Raw genomic sequence first — 22,260 nt, 5'->3', positions numbered from 1 at the left:
ATCTATAGAATGAAGTTTTGGGATGGACTGCAGTACCAAATGTTACACTGAAAACGAACCCTGTCCTTTCCTTTTGTGTTATCCCACTATGTGTTTGTGTACCCTTGAGTATTTGTTTTCTTCCTGTCTCTGTGTAGTTTCATAGAATTTTTTCTTCTTTTAATATTAAGCTACATTCACTATGATGAGGAATACTGTTATCCTCGAATATAATTGGCATTACTAATATGTTATTTACTTTGTAAAGATGTTTAGACATTATTTACTCTGTTTTGTGTTAATGCTAATGTGTGAAGTTGATGTTTCAAAAGTTATTGTGATCTTTTATGTATGTACTCATGTCATAATTCCTGTAACACTGACGTATATGTCTATTTCTATTCTTTTGTAACGCCTGTTTTACTACAAATGTTATCTGTATTGTTATGTTCTTTAATGATGTATTTTGTACCTTTGTTATTGTATTCTTCTGTTATTGTATTCTTCTGTTATAAAATTGTAATTGTCACCAGTTCATGATATTATTAACTTGTAAGTTCCATTTCACTGCACACGTTTCTGTTGGTCATAGTATATGGACAATATGTGAGAAGTAGGGACTGATAGTGTTTGCACGTGTGTTGGTAATTCAGCAAGGGACTGGATAACAGCATTGCTGGTTCTAAGGACAATTAAAAGAAAAACTTTCTGAGTGCACAAGTGGTGGTTTATGGACTTGCTATATTCTCTGCAAGAATCTTCGATGGTGATTGTGCACCTGCACAGTCGCAACGGATGGCTGCTGGCCGTCTCTACCAGGACTACAGTGGGTCTGCACCTCTGGTGGCCCACCAATACCATTATCTCTACAAGGACTACAGTGGGTCTCCATCTATGATGACCTACCAACGCCATTATTTCTACAAGGACTGCAGTGGGTCTGCACCTCTGGTGGCCCACCAATACCACAATCTCTACCAGGACTCCAGTGGGTCTGCTCTGTGATGACCTACCTACCAATATTCTTCCAAACTACGACTGACTCTGCTGTGGGTTTGCTCTGTTGTGGCCCATTACCTGTCTGCATGTCGAGAGTCAGCACTGTCTTTCCGTTGGAAGGTCAACACTACTTCTTCAAGACTGCATGGAAATCCACTACTTCTATGTGCATTTTCTTTTACTGCTTGGACTTTGAGAAAAACTCTGCATTTTTACTGTGATGAACAATGTGGACTGTCTTTATGGACTGTGAGAAATTTTGATCTTTTGACCAACATAATATTAATAAGTGTGTGCATTTTATATCTTTGTTACTGTAATTGTGAAAAATTTTTGTCAAATCTGTATTGGCCAGTGCCCAACACCATTTGTAAAAATTTTTGTGGGGAGCATGGGGGCTATGTAAGTAGGCTGTTTATGTTTTCTCTATGTAAGTAGGCTGTTTATGTTTTCTCTATGTAAGTAGGCTGTTTAGGTTTTTTATTGGTAACGTCACCTCTGTATGACAATCACTGGCTGTGCTGTGGGCAGTCTGTGTCTGCTTTGCATTGTTGTAATACTCGCCATTGTAGTGTTAGGCAGCTGGCTGTGAACAGCGCGTAGCGTTGCGCAGTTGGAGGTGAGCCGCCAGCAGTGGTGGATGTGGGGAGAGAGATGGCGGAGGTTTGCAATTTGTCATGAACTGATATATATATTATGACTTGTGATGATATTAAGGTAAATACATTGTTTGTTCTCTATTAATATCTTTCATTTGCTAACTATCCCTATCAGTAGTTAGTGCCTTTAGTAGTTTGAATCTTTTATTTAGCTGGCAGTAGTGGCGCTTGCTGTATTGCAGTAGCTTGAGCAGCGAAGATTTTTGTGAGGTAAGTGATTTGTGAAAGGTATAGTTTAATGTTAGTCAGGGCCATTCTTTTGCAGGGAATTTTGAAAGTCAGATTGCGTTGCGCTAACAAAGTATTGTGTGTCAGGTTAAGCACAGTCCTATATAAATTGTTCAAAGGGGATGTTTCAGTTGGAAGTACATCGCCATTCTGTCTTGCAGTGAAACATCTTGTAGTAACATCGGTAGAACATTACGTAGAAAATCAGCATACATTGCACCATTTAGATTGCCGTCGATAAAATGGGGGCCAATTATCCTTCCTCCCATAATGCCGCACCGTACATTAACCCGCCAAGGTCGCTGATGTTCCACTTGTCGCAGCCATCGTGGATTTTCCGTTGCCCAATAGTGCATATTATGCCGGTTTACGTTACGCTGTTGGTGAATGACGCTTCGTCGTCGCTAAATAGAACGCGTGCAAAAGATCTGTCATCGTTCCGTAATTTCTCTTGTGCCCAGTGGCCGAACTGTACACGACGTTCAAAGTCGTCGCCATGCAATTCCTGATGCATAGAATTATGGTACGGTTGCAATCGATGTTGATGTAGCATTCTCAACACCGACGTTTTTGAGATTCCCGATTCTCGCGCAATTTGTCTGCTATGACGTGCGGATTAGCCGCGACAACAGCTGAAAAGTCATTTGTTGCAGGTCGTGGTTGACGCTTCACATGTGGTTTGAACACTTCCTGTTTCCTTAAATAACGTAACTATCCGGCGAACGGTCCGGACACTTGGATGATGTCGTCCAGGATACCGAGCAGCATACATAGCACACGCCCGTTGGGCATTTTGATCACAATAACCATACATCAACACGATATCGACCTTTTCCGCAATTGGTAAACGGTCCATTTTAACACGGGTAGTGTATCACGAAGCAAATACCGTCCGCACTGGCAGAATGTTACGTGATACCACGTATTTATACGTTTGTGACTATTACAGCGCCATCTATCACAAAGCGAAAAAAGTAGTCCAACTAAAACAATCATATTTCTTTACATACTACACGAATATGTAATAAAAATGGGTGTTCCTATTTAAAAAAACGCAGTTGATATCCGTTGACCTATGGCAGCGCCACCTAGCGGGCCAACCATAGCGCCATCTGGTTTCCCCCTCCAAGCTAGACGAGTTTCGTTCTTTGTAGGTTTTTCGTTTGATGCTTACTCGTGAGATATTTGGCCCGGCCACTGTCTATGGACTACCCTGTATGTGCATATAGCTATTACACACCTTTTGTCGCCTGAGTATACCTGCCATATGGAACTACTGCATCTTGGCTGCAATATGGCTGCTGGGAGACTCATCGGGACTTGGTGACTCATAAAAACTGATAGGTGCAACGTCGGAAACCTCGCTCTCGGCGTATCCGAACTGTTTTCATTGTGCCCAAATTTGTACCAGTATCTTTGTCGACACTATCCACATTTTATTCATGCCTGTCTATTGCTGCTTTATTCATTCCACTTCATCTACTGACCTTATCCCGTGTATCTCGGTTTTTCCCCGACCAGTCAGCTTCTCCACATTTCTGTTAGAGTTCACTACTCACGTTCGACAAGAACGTAATGAGTAATTCAACACAATTTCTTGAATACCACACATTAATTACTAATCGTACTATCACCATTGCTACATGATTATTAGTGTTATGTGCGGTTGGAATGGGATCAAGCAACAGTTCACGTTTCAATTTTCTGACTTTCCATGCAGTTGTCATTTTTACCCCGTGAAATCTCTCTCTTCAGTCCATTTAGTTCCGGTTTTCTCCAGTGTTTCGTTCTCCGAGTGCACTTCCCACTTGTACGAGTGCCTGTCTAAAACTTGCGAGAAATTTATCTGTCCATTTTGTAGATCTTTTTTTTGGCTTGTTGAATCCAGGGTGTAGTTTTTCGTCCTCCCATACATGTTAAAATTTTGAACATAAATATTTTGTCTGGGTCCTCTGGACGCGTCCACAAAACCTTGTTCTTTTTCTTGTATCTGCCGCCAGGTGGGATAATTTTTGCCTTGTTTTGTGAGACTTTAGTCTCGCGCCATCCACCCCGCTTGGGCCGATCATCATCATCATCATCATCATCATCATCATCATTTTCTATTTCTCTCTTCATGATGTTTTCCATGTCGTAGTTTTTCCGAAGTGTGAGAGTTTCGCAGGAGTGCGGGGCTTCTGATCCGACAACTGTGTTGCAGTACCTTATTTCTGTATGTATGTACAGACATTTTTAGCTGCAGATGTCTTGACTTCTGCCATGGGACCTCTTGAGTTTCTGTACGCGAAATATTTACGGTATTTTTGTCCCCAAGTAAGTTCATGGACCTCATCTAGGTACTTAAAAAACTAAACTCCTCCCGAACAGGCCTTGAAGACCCAACGGTACAGACCGGCCGCCGTGTCATCCTCAGACACTTCAGTCTGGAACCGCGTGACCGCTACGGTCGCAGGTTCGAATGCTGCCTCGGGTATGGATGTGTGTAATGTCCTTAGGTTAGTTAGGTTTAAGTAGTTCTAAGTTCTAGGGGACTAGCCATTTTTGAACCTCAGATCATAGGCGTCACTAGATGCGGATATGGAGAGGTATGTGGTCAGCACACCGCTCTCCTGGCCGTATGTCAGTTTCCGAGACCGGAGCCACTACCTCACAGTCAAGTAGCTCCTCAATTTGCCTCACAAGGACTGAGTGCACTCCGCGTGCCATCAGCGCTCGGCAGACCGGATGGTCACCCATCCAAGTACTAGCCCAGCCCGACAGCCCTTAACGTCGGTGATCTGATGGGAACCAGTGTTACCACTGAGGCAAGGCCGTTGGCCATCCAGGTACTCGAAGTGTAATAATAATAATAATAATTATTATTATTATTATTATTATTGTGTACTGCTAAGGTATTATGCATGTTGTAACAATTAATATAACTTATTATTATCATTTATCCTCCGTGCACTATGAATATCGTTAAGTTGACACTCTAAAGATGCCTGATTAGATGTAGGAGATATCCTGAAGGTACTAACCTAAGTGTGAGATAAATGCATAGATAAATTTACGTTATTTTTTTATTTCACAGAAACTGAACTTAGTTTTCTAACGCCGCCAATCTATCAGCTTGAATTTGCATATTTCAGGAGTATATCTTCAGTGAAGAATGTTGACATTATCTACTTCTCCCTAACACATTAATCACGTAGGCTTCATCAATCGGAGGAGTAGGAAAAACATTTAACGTTGTGACATAGTCATTAGTACCCTCCTCCTTGTCCTTCGCGTTGATTTCTGGTTAAAACGTGAACGAGATGGCTTCGCTGTCTATGAATTTTTCTTAAATAACATTAATGTATCACGGTAAATAGTAGTAAATTACATTTGGTTCCAGATATAAACTGTACTTAAACCGGCGTAGCTCAGTTTACTTTGCTGCCAGGTTTCCACGGGTGTCACCGTGAAAATTCTGCAGACTTGTAATTGCGTTACGAAACTGTCCGTAGTTCATACTTCTTTCCTACTTTTTGTGTGGTGCTGAACTACAGCTACAAGCGGTTGTCATTATGCACTGGTATTGCACACGCCACCTTGTTATTTGCCTACGAGAACTTGTGTGTCTGACACTACCCTTTGGCGTCTATAATGTCGTGATGTATTTGAGTCTTAAGCTGGCACGTACCGTCGCCGGAGTTTATCCTACAAGCAGTACGCGCTCTCTTCGCTCTGTTCCTTCAACAGGGCTTTAACTGGACCAGACAAAAGAGGGAGGCACGGGGGGCTCCAGTGTATGCTGCATTTCTACAATCTCAATTACTCAGTGTACATTTGATGGCACAAAATTTGGCCGACGGAGATAGCCAGAGTTAAAATCCGGTGCAGAACTGACGTAAAAGAAATTCAACATGCCGTATTTTTCTTTTTCCTTGGCAATATTCAGACGAGAAAATATTGCTTCTAAAATTACCAGAAACTGATCTTATCAATATTGCGAATCTGTTCCAAGGAGGCACAAAATCGTTTCTGCAGATAGAATATGCTGGTATTATCAATACATACTGTGCTTGTTAACTGAGTATATATTTGTTCTTTAGTCAATACAGCTGAATACACAACGTGCAGGCTTTATATGTACGAGAATAGTGTCCCTTGTTCGAATTCATGAGATTATTTTTTTCCATAAGAGACACATTCTTCCGGTTCAACAAGTTGTTTTCTATGAAGCCCTCCATTGTATAATATGAAACACATTTCGATTATATTCAGATAATTTCCCAGAGAAGATGTAACGCAAGTTTGGCTACAGATCGACGAGAGTCACTTCTGGTGGGGAATGACTGCCCTTGAGTCGGAAAATTAAATTTACTATCTCTGTTTGACGCCTAATTATTCACACATTTCCATTGATGGCAGCAGACTAACACTCTGTCACAGTGACTTAGGTCTGGAAGGGAGCAAATGGGGCGCTCCGCAGAACTCACGGACTTCGAACGTGGTCAGCTGATTGGGTGTCACTTGTGCCATACGTCTGCACGCGTGATTTCCACACTCCCAAACATCCCAAGGTCCACTGTTTCCGATGTGATAGTGAAGTGGAAACGAGAAGGGACACTACAGCACAAAAGCATACAGGCTGACCTCGTCTGTTGACAGATAAAGACCGCCGACAGTTGAAGAGGGTTGTAATGCGTAATAGGCAGACATCTATCCAGACCATCACACAGGAATTCCAAACTACATCAGGATCCACTGCAAGTACTATCACACTTAGGCAGGAGGTGAGAAAACTTGAGCCAGCCGGTGTGGCCGAGCGGTTCTATGCGCGTCAGTCTGGAACCGCGCGACCGCTACGGTCGCAGGTTAGAATCCTGCCTCGGGCATGGATGTGTGTGATGCCCTTAAGTTAGTTAGGTTTAATTAGTTCTAAGTTCTAGGGGACTGATGACCTCAGATGTTAAGTCCCATAGTGCTCAGAGCCATTTGAACCATTTGAGAAAACTTGGATTTCATGGTGGAGCGGCTGCTCATAAGCCACACATCACGCCAGTAAATGCCAAACGATGCCTCGCTTGGTATAAGGAGTATAAACACTGGACGATTGAACAGTGGAGAAACGTTGTATGGATTGACGATTCACGGAACACAATGTAGCGATCCGATGGCAGGATGTGGGTATGGCGAATGCCCGGTGAACATCGTCTGCCATTGTGTGTCGTGCCAACAGTAAAATTCGGAGGCGGTGGTGCTTTTCATGGAGGGGACTTGCATCCCTTCTTGTTTTGCGTGGCTTTGTCACAGCACAGGCCTACTTGATGTTTTAAGCACCATCTTGCCTCCCACTGTTGAAGAGCAATTCGGGGATGGCGCTTGCATCTTTCAACACGATCGTGCACCTGTTCATAATGTCGGACCTGTGGCGGAGTAGTTACATGACAATAACATCCCTGTAACGGACTGCCCTACACAGAATCCTAACCTGAATCCTATAGAACACCTTTGGGATGTTTTGGAACGCCGACTTCGTGCCAGGCCTCACCGACCGACATCGATACCTCTCCTCAGCGCAGCACTCCGTGAAGAATGGGCTGCCATTCCCCAAGAAAACTTCCAGCACCTGACTGAACGTATGCCTGCGAAAGTGGAAGCTGTCATCAAGGCTAAGGGTGGGCCAACACCATAGTCTACATCTACATCTACATCCATACTCCGCAAGCCACCTGACGGTGTGTGGCGGAGGGTACCTTGAGTACCTCTATCGGTTCTCCCTTCTATTCCAGTCCCGTATTGTTCGTGGAAAGAAGAACTGTCGGTATGCTTCTGTGTGGGCTCTAATCTCTCTGATTTTATCCTCATGGTCTCTTCGCGAGATATACGTAGGAGGGAGCAATATACTGCTTGACTCCTCGGTCAAGGTGTGCGCCCTACAACACTAATCATCATCATCATCATCATCGGTCAAGGTATGTTCTCGAAACTTCAACGAAAGCCCGTACCGAGCTACTGGGCGTCTCTCTTTCAGAGTCTTCCACTGGAGTTTATCATCTCCGTAACGCTTTCGCGATTACTAAATGATCCTGTAACGAAGCGCGCTGCTCTCCGTTGGATCTTCTCTATCTCTTCTATCAACCCTATCTGGTACGGATCCCACACTGCCGAGCAGTATTCAAGCAGTGGGTGAACAAGCGTACTGTAACCTACTTCCTTTGTTTTCGGATTGCATTTCCTTAGGATTCTTCCAATGAATCTCAGTCTGGCATCTGCTTTACCGACGATCAACTTTATATGATCAGTCCATTTTAAATCACTCCTAATGCGTACTCCCAGATAATTTATGGAATTAACTGCTTCCAGTTGCTGAGCTGCTATTTTGTAGCTAAATGATAAGGGATCTATCTTTCTATGTATTTCCAGCACATTACACTTGTCTACATTGAGATTCAATTGCCATTCCCTGCACCATGCGTCAATTCGCTGCAGATCCTCCTGCATTTCAGTACAATTTTCCATTGTTACAACCTCTCGATACACCACAGCACCATCTGCAAGAAGTTTCAGTGAACTTCCGATGTCATCCACAAGGTCATTTATGTATATTGTGAATAGCGACGGTCCTATGACACTCCCCTGCGGCACACCTGAAATCACTCTTACTTCGGAAGACTTCTCTCCATTGAGAATGACATGCTGCGTTCTGTTATCTAGGAACTCTTCAATTCAATCACACAATTGGTCTGATAGTCCATATGCTCTTACTTTGTTCATTAAACGAATGTGGGAAACTGTATCGAACGCCTTGTGGAAGTCAAGAAACACGGCATCTACCTGTGAACCCGTGTCTATGGCCCTCTGAGTCTCGTGTACGAATAGCGCGAGCTGGGTTTCACACGACCGTCTTTTTCGAAACGAGCTGATTCCTACAGAGTAGATTTCTAGTCTCCAGAAAAGTCATTATACTCGAACATAATACGTGTTCCAAACTTCTACAACTGATCGACGTTAGAGATATAGGTCTATAGTTCTGCACATCTGTTCGACGTCCCTTCTTGAAAACGGGGATGACCTGTGCCCTTTTCCAATCCTTTGGAACGCTACGCTCTTCTAGATACCTACGGTACACCGCTGCAAGAAGGGGGGGGGGGGGGGGGGGGCGGCAAGTTCCTTCGCGTACTCTGTGTAAAATCGAACTGGTATCCCATCAGGTCCAGCGGCCTTTCCTCTTTTGATCGATTTTAATTGTTTCTCTATCCCTCTGTCGTCTATTTCGATATCTACCATTTTGTCATCTGTGCGACAATCTAGAGAAGGAACTACAGTGCAGTCTTCCTCTGTGAAACAGCTTTGAAAAAAGACATTTAATATTTCGGTCTTTATTCTGTCATCCTCTGTTTCAGTACCTTTTTGGTCACAGAGTGTCTGGACATTTTGTTTTGATCCACCTACCACTTTGACATAAGACCAAAATTTCTTAGGATTTTCTGCCAAGTCAGTACATAGAACTTTACTTTCGAATTCATTGAACGCCTCTCGCATAGCCCTCCTCACACTACATTTCGCTTCGCGTAATTTTTGTTTGTCTGCAAGGCTTTGGCTATGTTTATGTTTGCTGTAAGTTCGGGTCAGTTTGTAACCAGAAGGTCTAATATGTTATCGCCACGAGTCGGTTCTCTGTTTAACTGCTCAAGGTAGTTTTCAGATAAAGCACTTTAAAAAATTTCACTGGATTCTTTGTCCCTGCCACCCGTTATGAACGTTTGAGTCTCCCAGTCTATATCAGGCAAATTAAAATCTCCACGTAGAATGTTGAATGCCAGCATTACCGAAGGAGGGCGCCACGAACTTTGAAGTCATTTTCAATCAGGTGTCCGGATACTTTTGATCACCTAGTGTAGATTAATTATCTGTCGGGTAGGGTCAGCAGCAGTCTGCACCTGTTTGGTGATCATGGTTTGGTGTACGAAAAGGTAACATCGTTGAGTGACTGAAGGGGAATACAAGATGACTTACACAAAATTTCTAGTTAGTGTGATGAACGGTAGTTAGCTCTAAATGTAGAAAACTGAAAGTTAATGCAGACTAAAAAGCAAACCCTTTATGTCGAATACAGCGTTACTGGCCAGAAACAAATATACATTACATGTGTTCTATCTCGAAAACCATTCGGAATAGGGAATTTGCCCACTTTTTTTCAGATGAGCGTACCTGTCATATCCCTCAATACTTATTCCTCCTGGGACACCCTGTATAACCCTTAGAAGCTTGCAAAAGGAATAGTGAAGCAGCCAGTAAATAATAGTACGAGAGAGGATCGGAAAGTAACACACAATTTCTTTCTGCCCTGGTACTGGACTGCGAAAATTTCACGACAATATAGTTTGAAGTGTGCTCTACAGAGTGTATTTTATTTTCATGTGCAGCTCTAGCGAGAGAAACCTGAACTGCGAAACTAAAATGGCGCTCATGTCACTGTCCTCTACTTTTGTAGAGTAGTGAAGTGTAGTTCGATATTTGCGGGCCAAAAGGGATAAACCAAATGAAATTAACAGGGGTATGCGTGGCGTGTATTGGGATGACTGTATGGACCGTAGCAATGTCTCCAGATGGTACGCATCCTGCCAAGAGAACCGTGATTCGCCACGCTCCGGACATCCAGTAACGGTTGCAACCCCGCAGAATGTCGGAGTCATTGAGGAAGCAATTTTGAACGACCGGCGTGTGCAATTGTGAACATTATCGCAACGGTTCAAATTTTGCTATGGTGCGGTGTACGGTATTATTTGTGACACGTTGGAAGTTCGGAAGTTAGTGCTTGCTGGGTGTCTAAGAATGTGACGGACAACTGCAAGGGCCAGCAAATAATGGCAAACTTGGATCACGTAACACTTTCTCGAAGGAATCGTCACAGGTTATGAGTCGTGGGTGTACGACTACACGCCTGAAACCAAGCAGGCCTCTATGGATTGGAAACATGCTGGTCAGTTGCGAAACAAAATTCAGAGTGACTCAGTCTGCTAGGAAGGTACTTGTGACAGTATTGTGGGATATGCATGGTGTGTTATTGGTGGACTTTGCTGAACATGGGATCAGTGTGAATACTGCAGCCTACATTAAAAGTTCGATTAAGTTGCATCGCGCCCTTTGTGACAAACGCCACAACATGTCAGACTTCTTCACGAGAATAATTGTCCACATGTTGTTGCTCCTGTTGTGAGAAAATCGGAAAATTTGGGTGGGAGGTGCTCCAGCATCCATCATACAGTCCTGTCCTTGCACCATCGTACATTCATCTGTTTGGTCCCACGAAGAAATGCCTGGCCGCCGGCCAACATTGCGACAGATGTGGAAGTGAAATCATCAGTCCGCATGTGGCTATACTCCAACAAAACGGTCTTTTTCGGTCAGTGCATATTGAAACTGTTACCACGGCTAGAGAAATTTGTTGAGAACGTTGGTGACTCTTTAGAAAAGTAGGTAAAAGATGTAAGTTCATTTGTGATTGTTTTTGTTTTGTAAGGTTCTAAATTTTTTTTTGTAATAAAATTATTGTGCGTTACTTTCTGATCTTCCTTCGTAATAGAGCAGTGGAACTTTTATTTTAAAAAAAGTTGTATTAATGACTGCGGAGCCGCGACATCGCACTAAGCAGAATTGTGAGCGCGCCATTAAGCAGAGTACGTGCACGGTTCATGGCTGACGACTCTTATCTGGCGACGAGGAGCGGCGTGACCCTCTGAAAGGGCGACCCGCTTGCTGCTTAGGAGGCGGCCGTCTGGCGCTGCCATTCATAGTCCGACTTGTGGGTGGGTGGTGGGGGAGGGGGGGGGGAGAGAGAGAGAGGGGGAGAGAAAGAGAGAGAGAGAGAGGAGCCGCCGCTGCCGCCTCGCATGGCGCGGGCGCCATAGCCAGGTCAGCGACCATGCCTTTCTGCATGGGTTCCGTCGTTACAGTTAAGGACCCTGTACGCGCTGGGAAATTGGCATCGGCTTACCTGTACGGACAGCGTATACGCAGACAAATCGATGTGTGAGATTGTTACGTTGTGTTGCGCTGCGGTTTTCTATTGAAGTATAGCTGTGAGTAATTCTTCGCAGGATTCACATAATTCTGCACGTGATCTTATTTATGGATTATTCCGTTACTCCTTGGTAGAAAAATTTCACTTTTAAGGTTGAATAACAAGTACACTGTTTTTGTTCTACTGATTTTTGTTATTTCAAACTATTTTTCGGCTTATTGCGCCATCTTCAGGAAACAACTAACGTCTGATAAGGAGAGTAGTTCGTAGGTAACCAAACATAAGGATAAATTCCACCTGCATAGACTGTTTTGCATCAAACTCTTCTTTCAACGTCGAAATTACACTTTACACAATGGACACTGTTACGCATAATAAATTATTAAAGCACACAATATTAGTGGTTAAATGGTTATTAAGGTGAAGTTTGTGGGGTCCTGACATTGACTGAGAAACTGTTGAATTGAGCACTCGTCATTTATGTTGTGCAACAAACATGTTTTTTAACATTGTGAACTAAACTTTAGACAATGGTCAGTATTAGACAAAATAATTAATACACACAATTGTGCAGTATTACAGGATATATGATTATGACGCCATAGTTTGTGAGGTCGTGACATTGCCTGATAACTGTCTAACCGAACACTAGTAACTTATGTTCTGCGACAAACTTCTCTCCATTGAGAATGATATGCTGCGTTCTGTTATCTAGGAACTCTTCAATCACACAATTGGTCTGATAGTCCATATGCTCTTACTTTGTTCATTAAACGACTGTGGGAAACTGTATCGAATGCCTTGCGGAAGTCAAGAAACACGGCATCTACCTGTGAACCCGTGTCTATGGCCCTCTGAGTCTCGTGGACGAATAGCGCGAGCTGGGTTTCACACGACCGTCTTTTTCGAAACCACGCTGATTCCTACAGAGTAGATTTCTAGTCTCCAGAAAAGTCATTATACTCGAACATAATACGTGTTCCAAAATTCTACAACCGATCGACGTTAGAGATATAGGTCTATATTTCTGCACATCTGTTCGACGTGCAGACGGGGATGACCTGTAGATTACATTTTTATGAAATGGGTAGTATTAAACACAGTGCATGGTTAAAAATACACAATACTAAAGTACTGGAGTTTGTAGGATAAGCAAGATAAGGGATAGGAAATTCTGTTGTCTTAATTTTGTGTTGCAGTGTAATTCATTCTGGCGGTTTGTTGGTATGTGGTTGGTTGATTGCATCATATGAAACTTACAAGTGGAGATGCGCTCAGCTGTGATTGGTCACTTAGAACCAGCTGCGAATTTTGAGCAATAAGTCTGTCTACTTCAAATGATTGTAACAGGCTTAGCTTTTTTCCTTGTGTAGGTATTTATTATGCTTAACAGTATCCATTGTGTAAAGTGTAATTTCAACCTTAAGAAACAAGTCTGATGGACGTCACTCCACGCGAGTGGAGAGTGTCTTTGCTTGCAATGTTTGGTTGCCTAAGAACTTGTGTCCCTCTCAGCTGCTAGTCAGTTGTTTCCTACAGATGGCGCAATAAGCCTAAAACTGATTAGAAATAAACAAAAATCACTACAACAAAATAGTGTATCTGTTACTCAACCCCAAATATGCACGTACATAGGGAAAGGTGTCCTAAGGTCATATACCACAAGGGAAAATCCCTACTGTGGGTACATTTTACGAATTATAAGGTTTATTTTTTGTAAGTTAACATTAAAAACTATTAACCATACAGAGATTCGTGAATGAAAAGTATATTGCACCTCATATAATTATTACAATGTATCATTAGAAAGATTGTGAAGGGAGACGAAAATTTAATAGTCATAGGTGACTGGAATTCGAGTGTAGGAAAAGGGAGAGAAGGAAACATAGTAGGTGAATATGGATTCGGGCTAAGAAATGAAAGAGGAAGCCGCCTGGTAGAATTTTGCACAGAGCACAACATAATCATAGCTAACACTTGGTTTAAGAATCATGAAAGAAGGTTGTATAGATGGAAGAACCCTGGAGATACTAAAAGGTATCAGATAGATTATATAATGGTAAGACAGAGATTTAGGAACCAGGTTTTAAATTGTAAGACATTTCCAGGGGCAGATGTGGACTCTCACCACAATCTATTGATTATGACCTGTAGATTAAAACTGAAGAAACTGCAGAAACGTGGGAATTTAAGGAGATGGGACCTGGATAAACTGAAAGAACCAGAGGTTGTACAGAGTTTCAGGGAGAGCATAAGTGAACAATTGACAGGAATGGGGAAAAGAAATACAGTAGAAAAAGAATGGGTAGCTTTGAGGGATGAAGTAGCGAAGGCAGCAGAGGATCAAGTAGGTAAAAAGACGAGGGCTAGTAGAAATCCTTGGGTAACAGAAGAAATATTGAATTTAACTGATGAAAGGAGAAAACATAAAAATGCAGTAAATGAAGCAGGCAAAAAGGAATACAAACGTCTCAAAAATGAGATCGACAGGAAGTGCAAAATGGCTAAGCAGGCGTGGCTAGAGGACAAATGTAAGGATGTAGAGGCCTATCTCACAAGGGGTAAGATAGATACTGCCTACAGGAAAATTAAAGAGACCTTTGGAGATAAGAGAACGACTTGTATGAATATCAAGAGCTCAGATGGAAACCCAGTTCTAAGCAAAGAAGGGAAAGCAGAAAGGTGGAAGGAGTATATAGACGGTCTATACAAGGGCGATGTACTTGAGGACAATATTATGGAAATGGAAGAGGATGTAGATGAAGATGAAATGGGAGATATGATACTGCGTGAAGAGTTTGACAGAGCACTGAAAGACCTGAGTCGAAACAAGGCCCCCGGAGTAGACAACATTCCATTGGAACTACTGACGGCCATGGGAGAGCCAGTCCTGACAAAACTCTACCATCTGGTGACCAAGATGTATGAAACAGGCGAAATACCCTCAGACTTGAAGAAGAATATAATAATTCCAATCCCAAAGAAAGCAGGTGTTGACAGATGTGAAAATTACCGAACTATCAGTTTAATAAGTCACAGCTGCAAAATACTAACACGAATTCTTTACAGAGGAATGGAAAAACTAGTAGAAGCCAACCTCGGGGAAGATCAGTTTGGATTCCGTAGAAACACTGGAACACGTGAGGCAATACTGACCTTACGACTTATCTTAGAAGAAAGATTAAGGAAAGGCAAACCTACGTTTGTAGTATTTGTAGACTTAGAGAAAGCTTTTGACAATGTTGACTGGAATACTCTCTTTTAAATTCTAAAGGTGGCAGGGGTAAAATACAGGGAGCGAAAGGCTATTTACAATTTGTACAGAAACCAGATGTCAGTTATAAGAGTCGAGGGACATGAAAGGGAAGCAGTGGTTGGGAAGGGAGTAAGACAACGTTGTAGCCTCTCCCCGATGCTGTTCAATCTGTATATTGAGCAAGCAGTAAAGGAAACAAAAGAAAAATTCGGAGTAGGTATTAAAATTCATGGAGAAGAAATAAAAACTTTGAGCTTCGCCGATGACATTGTAATTCTGTCAGAGACACCAAAGGATTTGGAAGAGCAGTTGAATGGAATGGACAGTGTCTTGAAAGGAGGATATAAGCTGAACATCAACAAAAGCAAAACAAGGATAATGGAATGTGGTCTAATTAAGTCGGGTGATGCTGAGGGAATTAGATTAGGAAATGAGACACTTAAAGTAGTAAAGGAGTTTTGCTATTTGGGGAGCAAAATAACTGATGATGGTCGAAGTAGAGAGAATATAAAATGTAGACTGGCAATGGGAAGGAAAGTGTTTCTGAAGAAGAGAAATTTGTTAACATCGAGTATAGATTTAAGTGTCAGGAAGTCATTTCAAAGTATTTGTATGGAGTGTAGCCATGTATGGAAGTGAAACATGGACGATAAATAGTTTGGACAAGAAGAGAATAGAAGCTTTCGAAATGTGGTGCTACAGAAGACTGCTGAAGATTAGATGGGTAGATCACGTAACTAATGAGGAAGTATTGAATAGGATTGGGGAGAAGAGAAGTTTGTGGCATAACTTGACCAGAAGAAGGGATCGGTTGGTAGGACATGTTCTGAGGCATCAAGGGATCACCGATTTAGTATTGGAGGGCAGCGTGGAGGGTAAAAATCGTAGAGGGAGACCAAGAGATGAATACACTAAGCAGATTCAGAAGGATGTAGGTTGCTGTAGGTATTGGGAGATGAAAAAGCTTGCACAGGATAGAGTAGCATGGAGAGCTGCATCAAACCAGTCTCAGGACTGAAGACCACAACAACAACAACATTAGAAAGCTTACACATTGTCACGTCATGAGTGCCGTTGAGCAAAATAACACACCCTAATTTCTTTTTAGATGTTCACTTTTATTTGCAAACGTCATCTGTAAACATAACAGACATGCGGTTTATCTAATTATTGGTAGGATATTAAATGCTTATTTTTGTTTGATTAAATTAAATAAGTATTTACCTGCCACCAAGTCTTTTTGCTGAATCGATCGCCAATTTCTGTTGGCTAACTCAAATGTCAGTTTCCTTACATCAGTAAATGTAAGTACACATAGCCCGGTTTAAAGGTCTTTAATGTACTATAATAGCTCAACTTCTAGCTCTGTTTGCCTTATCAGCTCCTACAGCTAGCTTAATCTTGCCTTTTACGCTCCTCCTTAAAGTAGGATGAGGAGCGCCGAACAGTTATAAGGCACTTTGCCAGATCGTATGCTTGTTGTTATCAGCGTCAGTAGCCTTCTCCACGCTCTCTGAATCCCGGTCGCGCATTATCATTCATGAAAATGAACTCAGGGTCGAACGAACCCCTGAGAAGACGCACATGGGAAAGGCGGACAGTGTCATAATGTTGTTGACTTGTGAGTGTGTCGTGTTCTAAGATTTGAAGGTCAGTAAGCCCATGCAACGTTATGCCTCACACACAATAACATCTGGACCACCAAAACGATCGTGTTTTACAAAGTTCCTGGATGCAGTACGCGCTCCCAAATGGTTCAAATGGCTCTGAGCACTATGGGACTTAACATCTGAGGTCATCAGTCCCCTAGAACTTAGGACTACTTCATCACACACATCCATGCCCGAGGTAGGATTCGAACCTGCGACCGTAGGTGGTTGGAGATACAAAAAAATAAACGCTCATACAAAAAAATAAACGCTCATAAAATATTCCGGTCCACATGTCTGTTGCGTAACATTGCACCGTGTGCAGCAGTCGGGCAGTTTACACACTATTGCTCGAAATAGGCTTTTGTAAGCCATCTTCTTCCCCATTATTCTTACAATGAATCACAGTCTGACATCTGCCTTACCTGCGATTCCTTTTATGTGGTTGTTCCACTTTAAATCGCTCTGTACGCATACTTCCAAATATTTTATGAATGTGAGCGCTTCGAGTGTTTTTTCAGCAATCGTATAGTCCAGTGGTTCCCAACAGGTGGTCCGCGAACCCCCAGGGGTCCGCGAGCTATGCCAGAGGGGTCCACAAGATGCTATTAGAATAAAAAATATATTAAATATATCTCGTTCATAAAAGATTTTTTGTTTCGGCCGCTTCCTGCATGAGCAGTTTTAAGCTCAATATTTTTTCAATAATGAAAATGTCAATGTTTTTTCTAAATACCAAAAATAGAAAACGTATAAAAAGACTTAATTTGGCTTTTTTAGGTACTTGATACTGTGATATGACAAGGTACCAATCATGCTCGATGAGGGGTCATCGAGAAAATTTTTGTTGGGAACCCCTGATATAGTCATACAATAATGGGTGTTTTTGCCTGTTAATGCAGTAATACGTTACATTTGTTTATGTTGAGTGTCACCTGCCAGCACGTATACCAGAAGGCGTCGCTATTGCCCAGGTCTCTGGAATAGTAGAAAAATACGGGTGCACTAATTTTGAATGCATAATGTAGTCACTAAGCCGAGTCTTGCACACAAGACCTAGTCTGTAAGTAGCATACAAACCATGTTATTTTTAGTAGCTAGCAAAGTTGTTATTACAAGTAATTTTTCTTATTGTTTCAGGTGAGTATTAACGGCTTGCTTATGTTTCTTCGCCACTTACAGTAAGTACAAAATATTAACACTAAAAATGCAATACGCTTGATTCTGATCTACATGAAATGTATTCGCAGTTGCGAATACCGACAACCATCAGCTGTATAATGGAATGACGACAATGAAAATTTGCGCCGGTCCTGGAGTCGAATCCGTATTTTCCGCTTATCGCAAGCGGTAGCCTTTGTATTTGGCTATACGAGCAATCAACGCCAGACCCAAACTTTCACATATTGTCAACCATGTGTCTACAGCCTGTGCTCTTACATCCATTATGTACATTCCCGTACAGGAGCGACATTTTGCTTGCCCGGTGTCTCGCGGATAAATACGATACTACAATGTCTGTGTTGTTTGTTAAGAAGAGCAACGTTATGTTCCTAACATCGTAATTCGGAATAACACGGGCACTGCAATATCGTGTTATTCGTGTTCATCCGCGGACGCCAGGCAAGCAGCTTTCAAGTAAAATGTCTCCTCCGTACGGGAATACACATACTTGATCTATGAGTGCTGGTTATAGACACATATGGAAGTCTGGATCTGACCGTGGGGGCATAATGGGGAATTCCGCCTTCGAGTCCTGGCCCGGGAAAAATTTTCGTTGTTGTCGTTCTGTTATACACCTGATGGTTATGTATTTCATAACGGCTGTATTCGCCGCGTTCCTAAGTTGTGTTCGCAGTCATCTACTACCAACATCGCTTTTACAGTATTTACGGAAGCCAGTTCATAGATGTAGGTCACTGATGGAATCGTGTTTACGATTGGAGTCCACGCCCTCAACGTCAGCTAAGACCTAAAGATGGTGTATTCAGCCACCAAAACTGGTTGCAGTATGATCAGATAACATCAAAACGACGACTGTAGATGTTTCATTTTATTACGCAAGTGAATGGCTGAAATCCAGCAGGCCATCAACCACAAGGATAGATATATAAAAACTTAATGTGTTATGGTTGGCAATCGATTTCGGTCTGTAATTTAGACCATCTTCAGGCCGTAAACTGGTGTCGGTGGACGGAGTAAGATACATAACAACACGGAATGTCAACTGCTAAGCAGTTACTGGACAACCTCTTCTCCACCGTCAGTTCTTAAAAATTTATTTGTTAGTTCGTTTGTTGATCCATAATATTCTCAGCAACCGCCTGTACGCCCAAATTTCAGAGGCTTAAATTCTTCCTTCAGTATTTACAGCCCCATAAGGGAAAATGGAAACACCACGCGTTTCGGCACTCTCAATTTAATAAGTCTGGCTAGGGTTCGGTCTTTCCAAATTACTGTCAGTTTAGATGCTGCGTCCCCACCCAGAGCAGTTCTACGCTGTATTTCTTGGGAAGCGTCACACTGTTTTTGAAGAGTTTGTGACACTTGCACAGAATGACAATTGTACGGAAATGGAATGTGTTGACATTTGCACGGAGTCCAGGACACTGTAGGATGCACCGGCCTGTCCACCGCTACCTATGACGTATTCTGGAGAAGGCCAAAGCCCATGTTCTGACAGAGTTCCATGTCCTTGCACCAGTTCGTAGTGTGCGCGGCTTTCTCCCAGAGTTCAGTACTTCAGTTGACCTCTGACTGGCAAGTAATGTTCTGTGATTTAGTTCTGAGATAACTGAGTTCACCGAGACCACCAAAGGGAAGCCTTTACGATTTACAACGGTCGTCAGTATATAGTGGACTATACAAACAAGAAGTGACTTAATGGCAGGGTGTAAACTTCAAAAAGAGAAAATGGAAAAGAAGACTATCCACAAAAAATAACATAGTATTAAAGGAAGGTAGCCACGTTTTTATTTCAGATAAAGAAGCAAATGAAGTTTGAAAACGTTTTGTCAGCGCAAAGAAAGGGGCAAAAGGAACAGACACTGTTTACGTTGAAGCAGTAGGGCAGTTCTTCAGTTGAAGTTACGACTTAGTAACATCGTTACTATCACACAGAAGGGCGAAACAATCGTTACATTGCATTAGTTGAAAGTATATGAGATCTACAAAAGATCCCACCGATTCACCGAACGAGGTAGCAGTGGTTAACACTCTGGGCTCGCATTCGGAATGACGACGGTTCAAACCCACGTCCGGCCGTCATCATTTAGGTTTTCCATCATTTCTCGAAATCGCTTTGGGCAAATGACGGGATGGGTCCTTTAAAAGGACTCTGCTGACTTCCTTCCCTAATCCGACGGAACCGATGACCTCGTTGCTTGGTCCCCTCCCCCAAATCAACCAGCCAACCCACCGATTCTGGTGGAATATACAGGGTGATTCAAAAAGAATATCACAACTTTAAAAATGTGTATTTAATGAAAGAAACATAATATAACCTTCTGTTATACATCATTACAAAGAGTATTTAAAAAGGTTTTTTTTCACTCAAAAACAAGTTCAGAGATGTTCAATATGGCCCCCTCCAGACACACGAGCAATATCAACCCGATACTCCAACTCGTTCCACACTCTCTGTAGCATATCAGGCGTAACAGTTTGGATAGCTGCTGTTATTTCTCGTTTCAAATCATCAATGGTGGCTGGGAGAGGTGGCCGAAACACCATATCCTTAACATACCCCCAAAAGAAAAAATTGCAGAGGGTAAGATCAGGGCTTCTTGGAGGCCAGTGATGACGTGCTCTGTCACGGGCTGCCTGGCGGCCGATCCATCGCCTCGGGTAGTTGATGTTCAAGTAGTTACGGACAGATAAGTGCCAATGTGGTGGCGCTCCATCCTGCTGAAATATGAATTGTTGTGCTTCTTGTTCGAGCTGAGGGAACAGCCAATTCTCTAACATCTCCAGATACTGTAGTCCAGTTACAGTAGCACCTTCGAAGAAAAAGGGACCAAAAACTTTATTGGCTGAAATGGCGAACAAATGTGCAACTAAATGAAACTTTATAGCTCCCTTAATTCGCCGACAGATAGTGCTTAGCTCTGCCTTTTGTCGTTGCAGAGTTTTAAATTCCTAAAGTTGTGGTATTCTTTTTGAATCACCCTGTACTTGCAAGAAAATGATTTACCGCCGATGAATGATGGTAGCAATTCTTTGCTTGCAGATCATAACAGGCGACCGTGTGACAGAATACTGGTGTTTGCCAGTGAAAAATGAAAAACGTGTTTATCAAACTACGAAACATAGTTGTTTATACTCCTCGCCGATTAATAGTTCTTTAGAGGAAACAAACACCATTCCAGTTTTTCCAAATAAAAAGCGAAAAAACTATGAACATTTTTAAAGCTGTTAAAACTAACGTGTCTGGATGGAACCCTGCGTGTTCAATGAGGGCTTCGAAATTGCCATTGCCCAAGCAGCTAATCGTTTGTTTCCTGAAACAGAGATTACTAGTTGCAGTCATGTTTGTACAGGGTGTTTCAAAAATGACCGGTATATTTGAAACGGCAATAAAAACTAAACGAGCAGCGATAGAAATACACCGTTTGTTGCAATATGCTTGGGACAACAGTACATTTTCAGGCGGACAAACTTTCGAAATTACAGTAGTTACAATTTTCAACAACAGATGGCGCTGCAAGTGATGTGAAAGATATAGACGACAACGCAGTCTGTGGGTGCGCCATTCTGTACGTCGTCTTTCTGCTGTAAGCGTATGCTGTTCACAACGTGCAAGTGTGCTGTGGACAACATGGTTTATTCCTTAGAACAGAGGATTTTTCTGGTGTTGGAATTCCACCGCCTAGAACACAGTGTTGTTGCAACAAGACGAAGTTTTCAACGGAGGTTTAATGTAACCAAAGGACCGAAAAGCGATACAATAAAGGATCTGTTTGAAAAATGTCAACGGACTGGGAACGTGACGGATGAACGTGCTGGAAAGGTAGGGCGACCGCGTACGGCAACCACAGAGGGCAACGCGCAGCTAGTGCAGCAGGTGACCCAACAGCGGCCTCGGGTTTCCGTTCGCCGTGTTGCAGCTGCGGTCCAAATGACGCCAAAGTCCACATATCGTCTCATGCGCCAGAGTTTACACCTCTATCCATACAAAATTCAAACGCGGCAACCCCCCAGCGCCGCTACCATTGCTGCACGAGAGACATTCGCTAACGATATAGTGCACAGGATTGATGACGGCGATATGCATGTGGGCAGCATTTGGTTTACTGACGAAGCTTATTTTTACCTGGACGGCTTCGTCAATAAACAGAACTGGTGCATATGGGGAACCGAAAAGCCCATTGTTGCAGTCCCATCGTCCCTGCATCCTCAAAAAGTACTGGTCTGGGCCGCCATTTCTTCCAAAGGAATCATTGGCCCATTTTTCAGATCCGAAACGATTACTGCATCACGCTATCTGGACATTCT

General features: G+C 42.6%; 1 protein-coding gene and 1 pseudogene across 1 annotated transcript in view; one reads left to right on the top strand and one right to left on the bottom strand.

Annotated features, from left to right (window-relative positions):
* The window catches only part of LOC124802490 (low-density lipoprotein receptor-related protein 1), a 735,000-nt gene that overhangs the window by 151,282 nt on the left and 561,458 nt on the right, over positions 1-22,260 (top strand). The window lies entirely within an intron of this gene.
* LOC124803992 lies at positions 4,566-4,683 on the bottom strand (annotated as a pseudogene).

The sequence above is a fragment of the Schistocerca piceifrons genome, chromosome 6 (assembly GCF_021461385.2).
Source record: "Schistocerca piceifrons isolate TAMUIC-IGC-003096 chromosome 6, iqSchPice1.1, whole genome shotgun sequence".
In the NCBI taxonomy this organism is placed as follows: domain Eukaryota; kingdom Metazoa; phylum Arthropoda; class Insecta; order Orthoptera; family Acrididae; genus Schistocerca; species Schistocerca piceifrons.
Note: the sequence above shows the minus strand (reverse complement) of the source record. Positions and strands in the feature narration are given on the sequence as shown.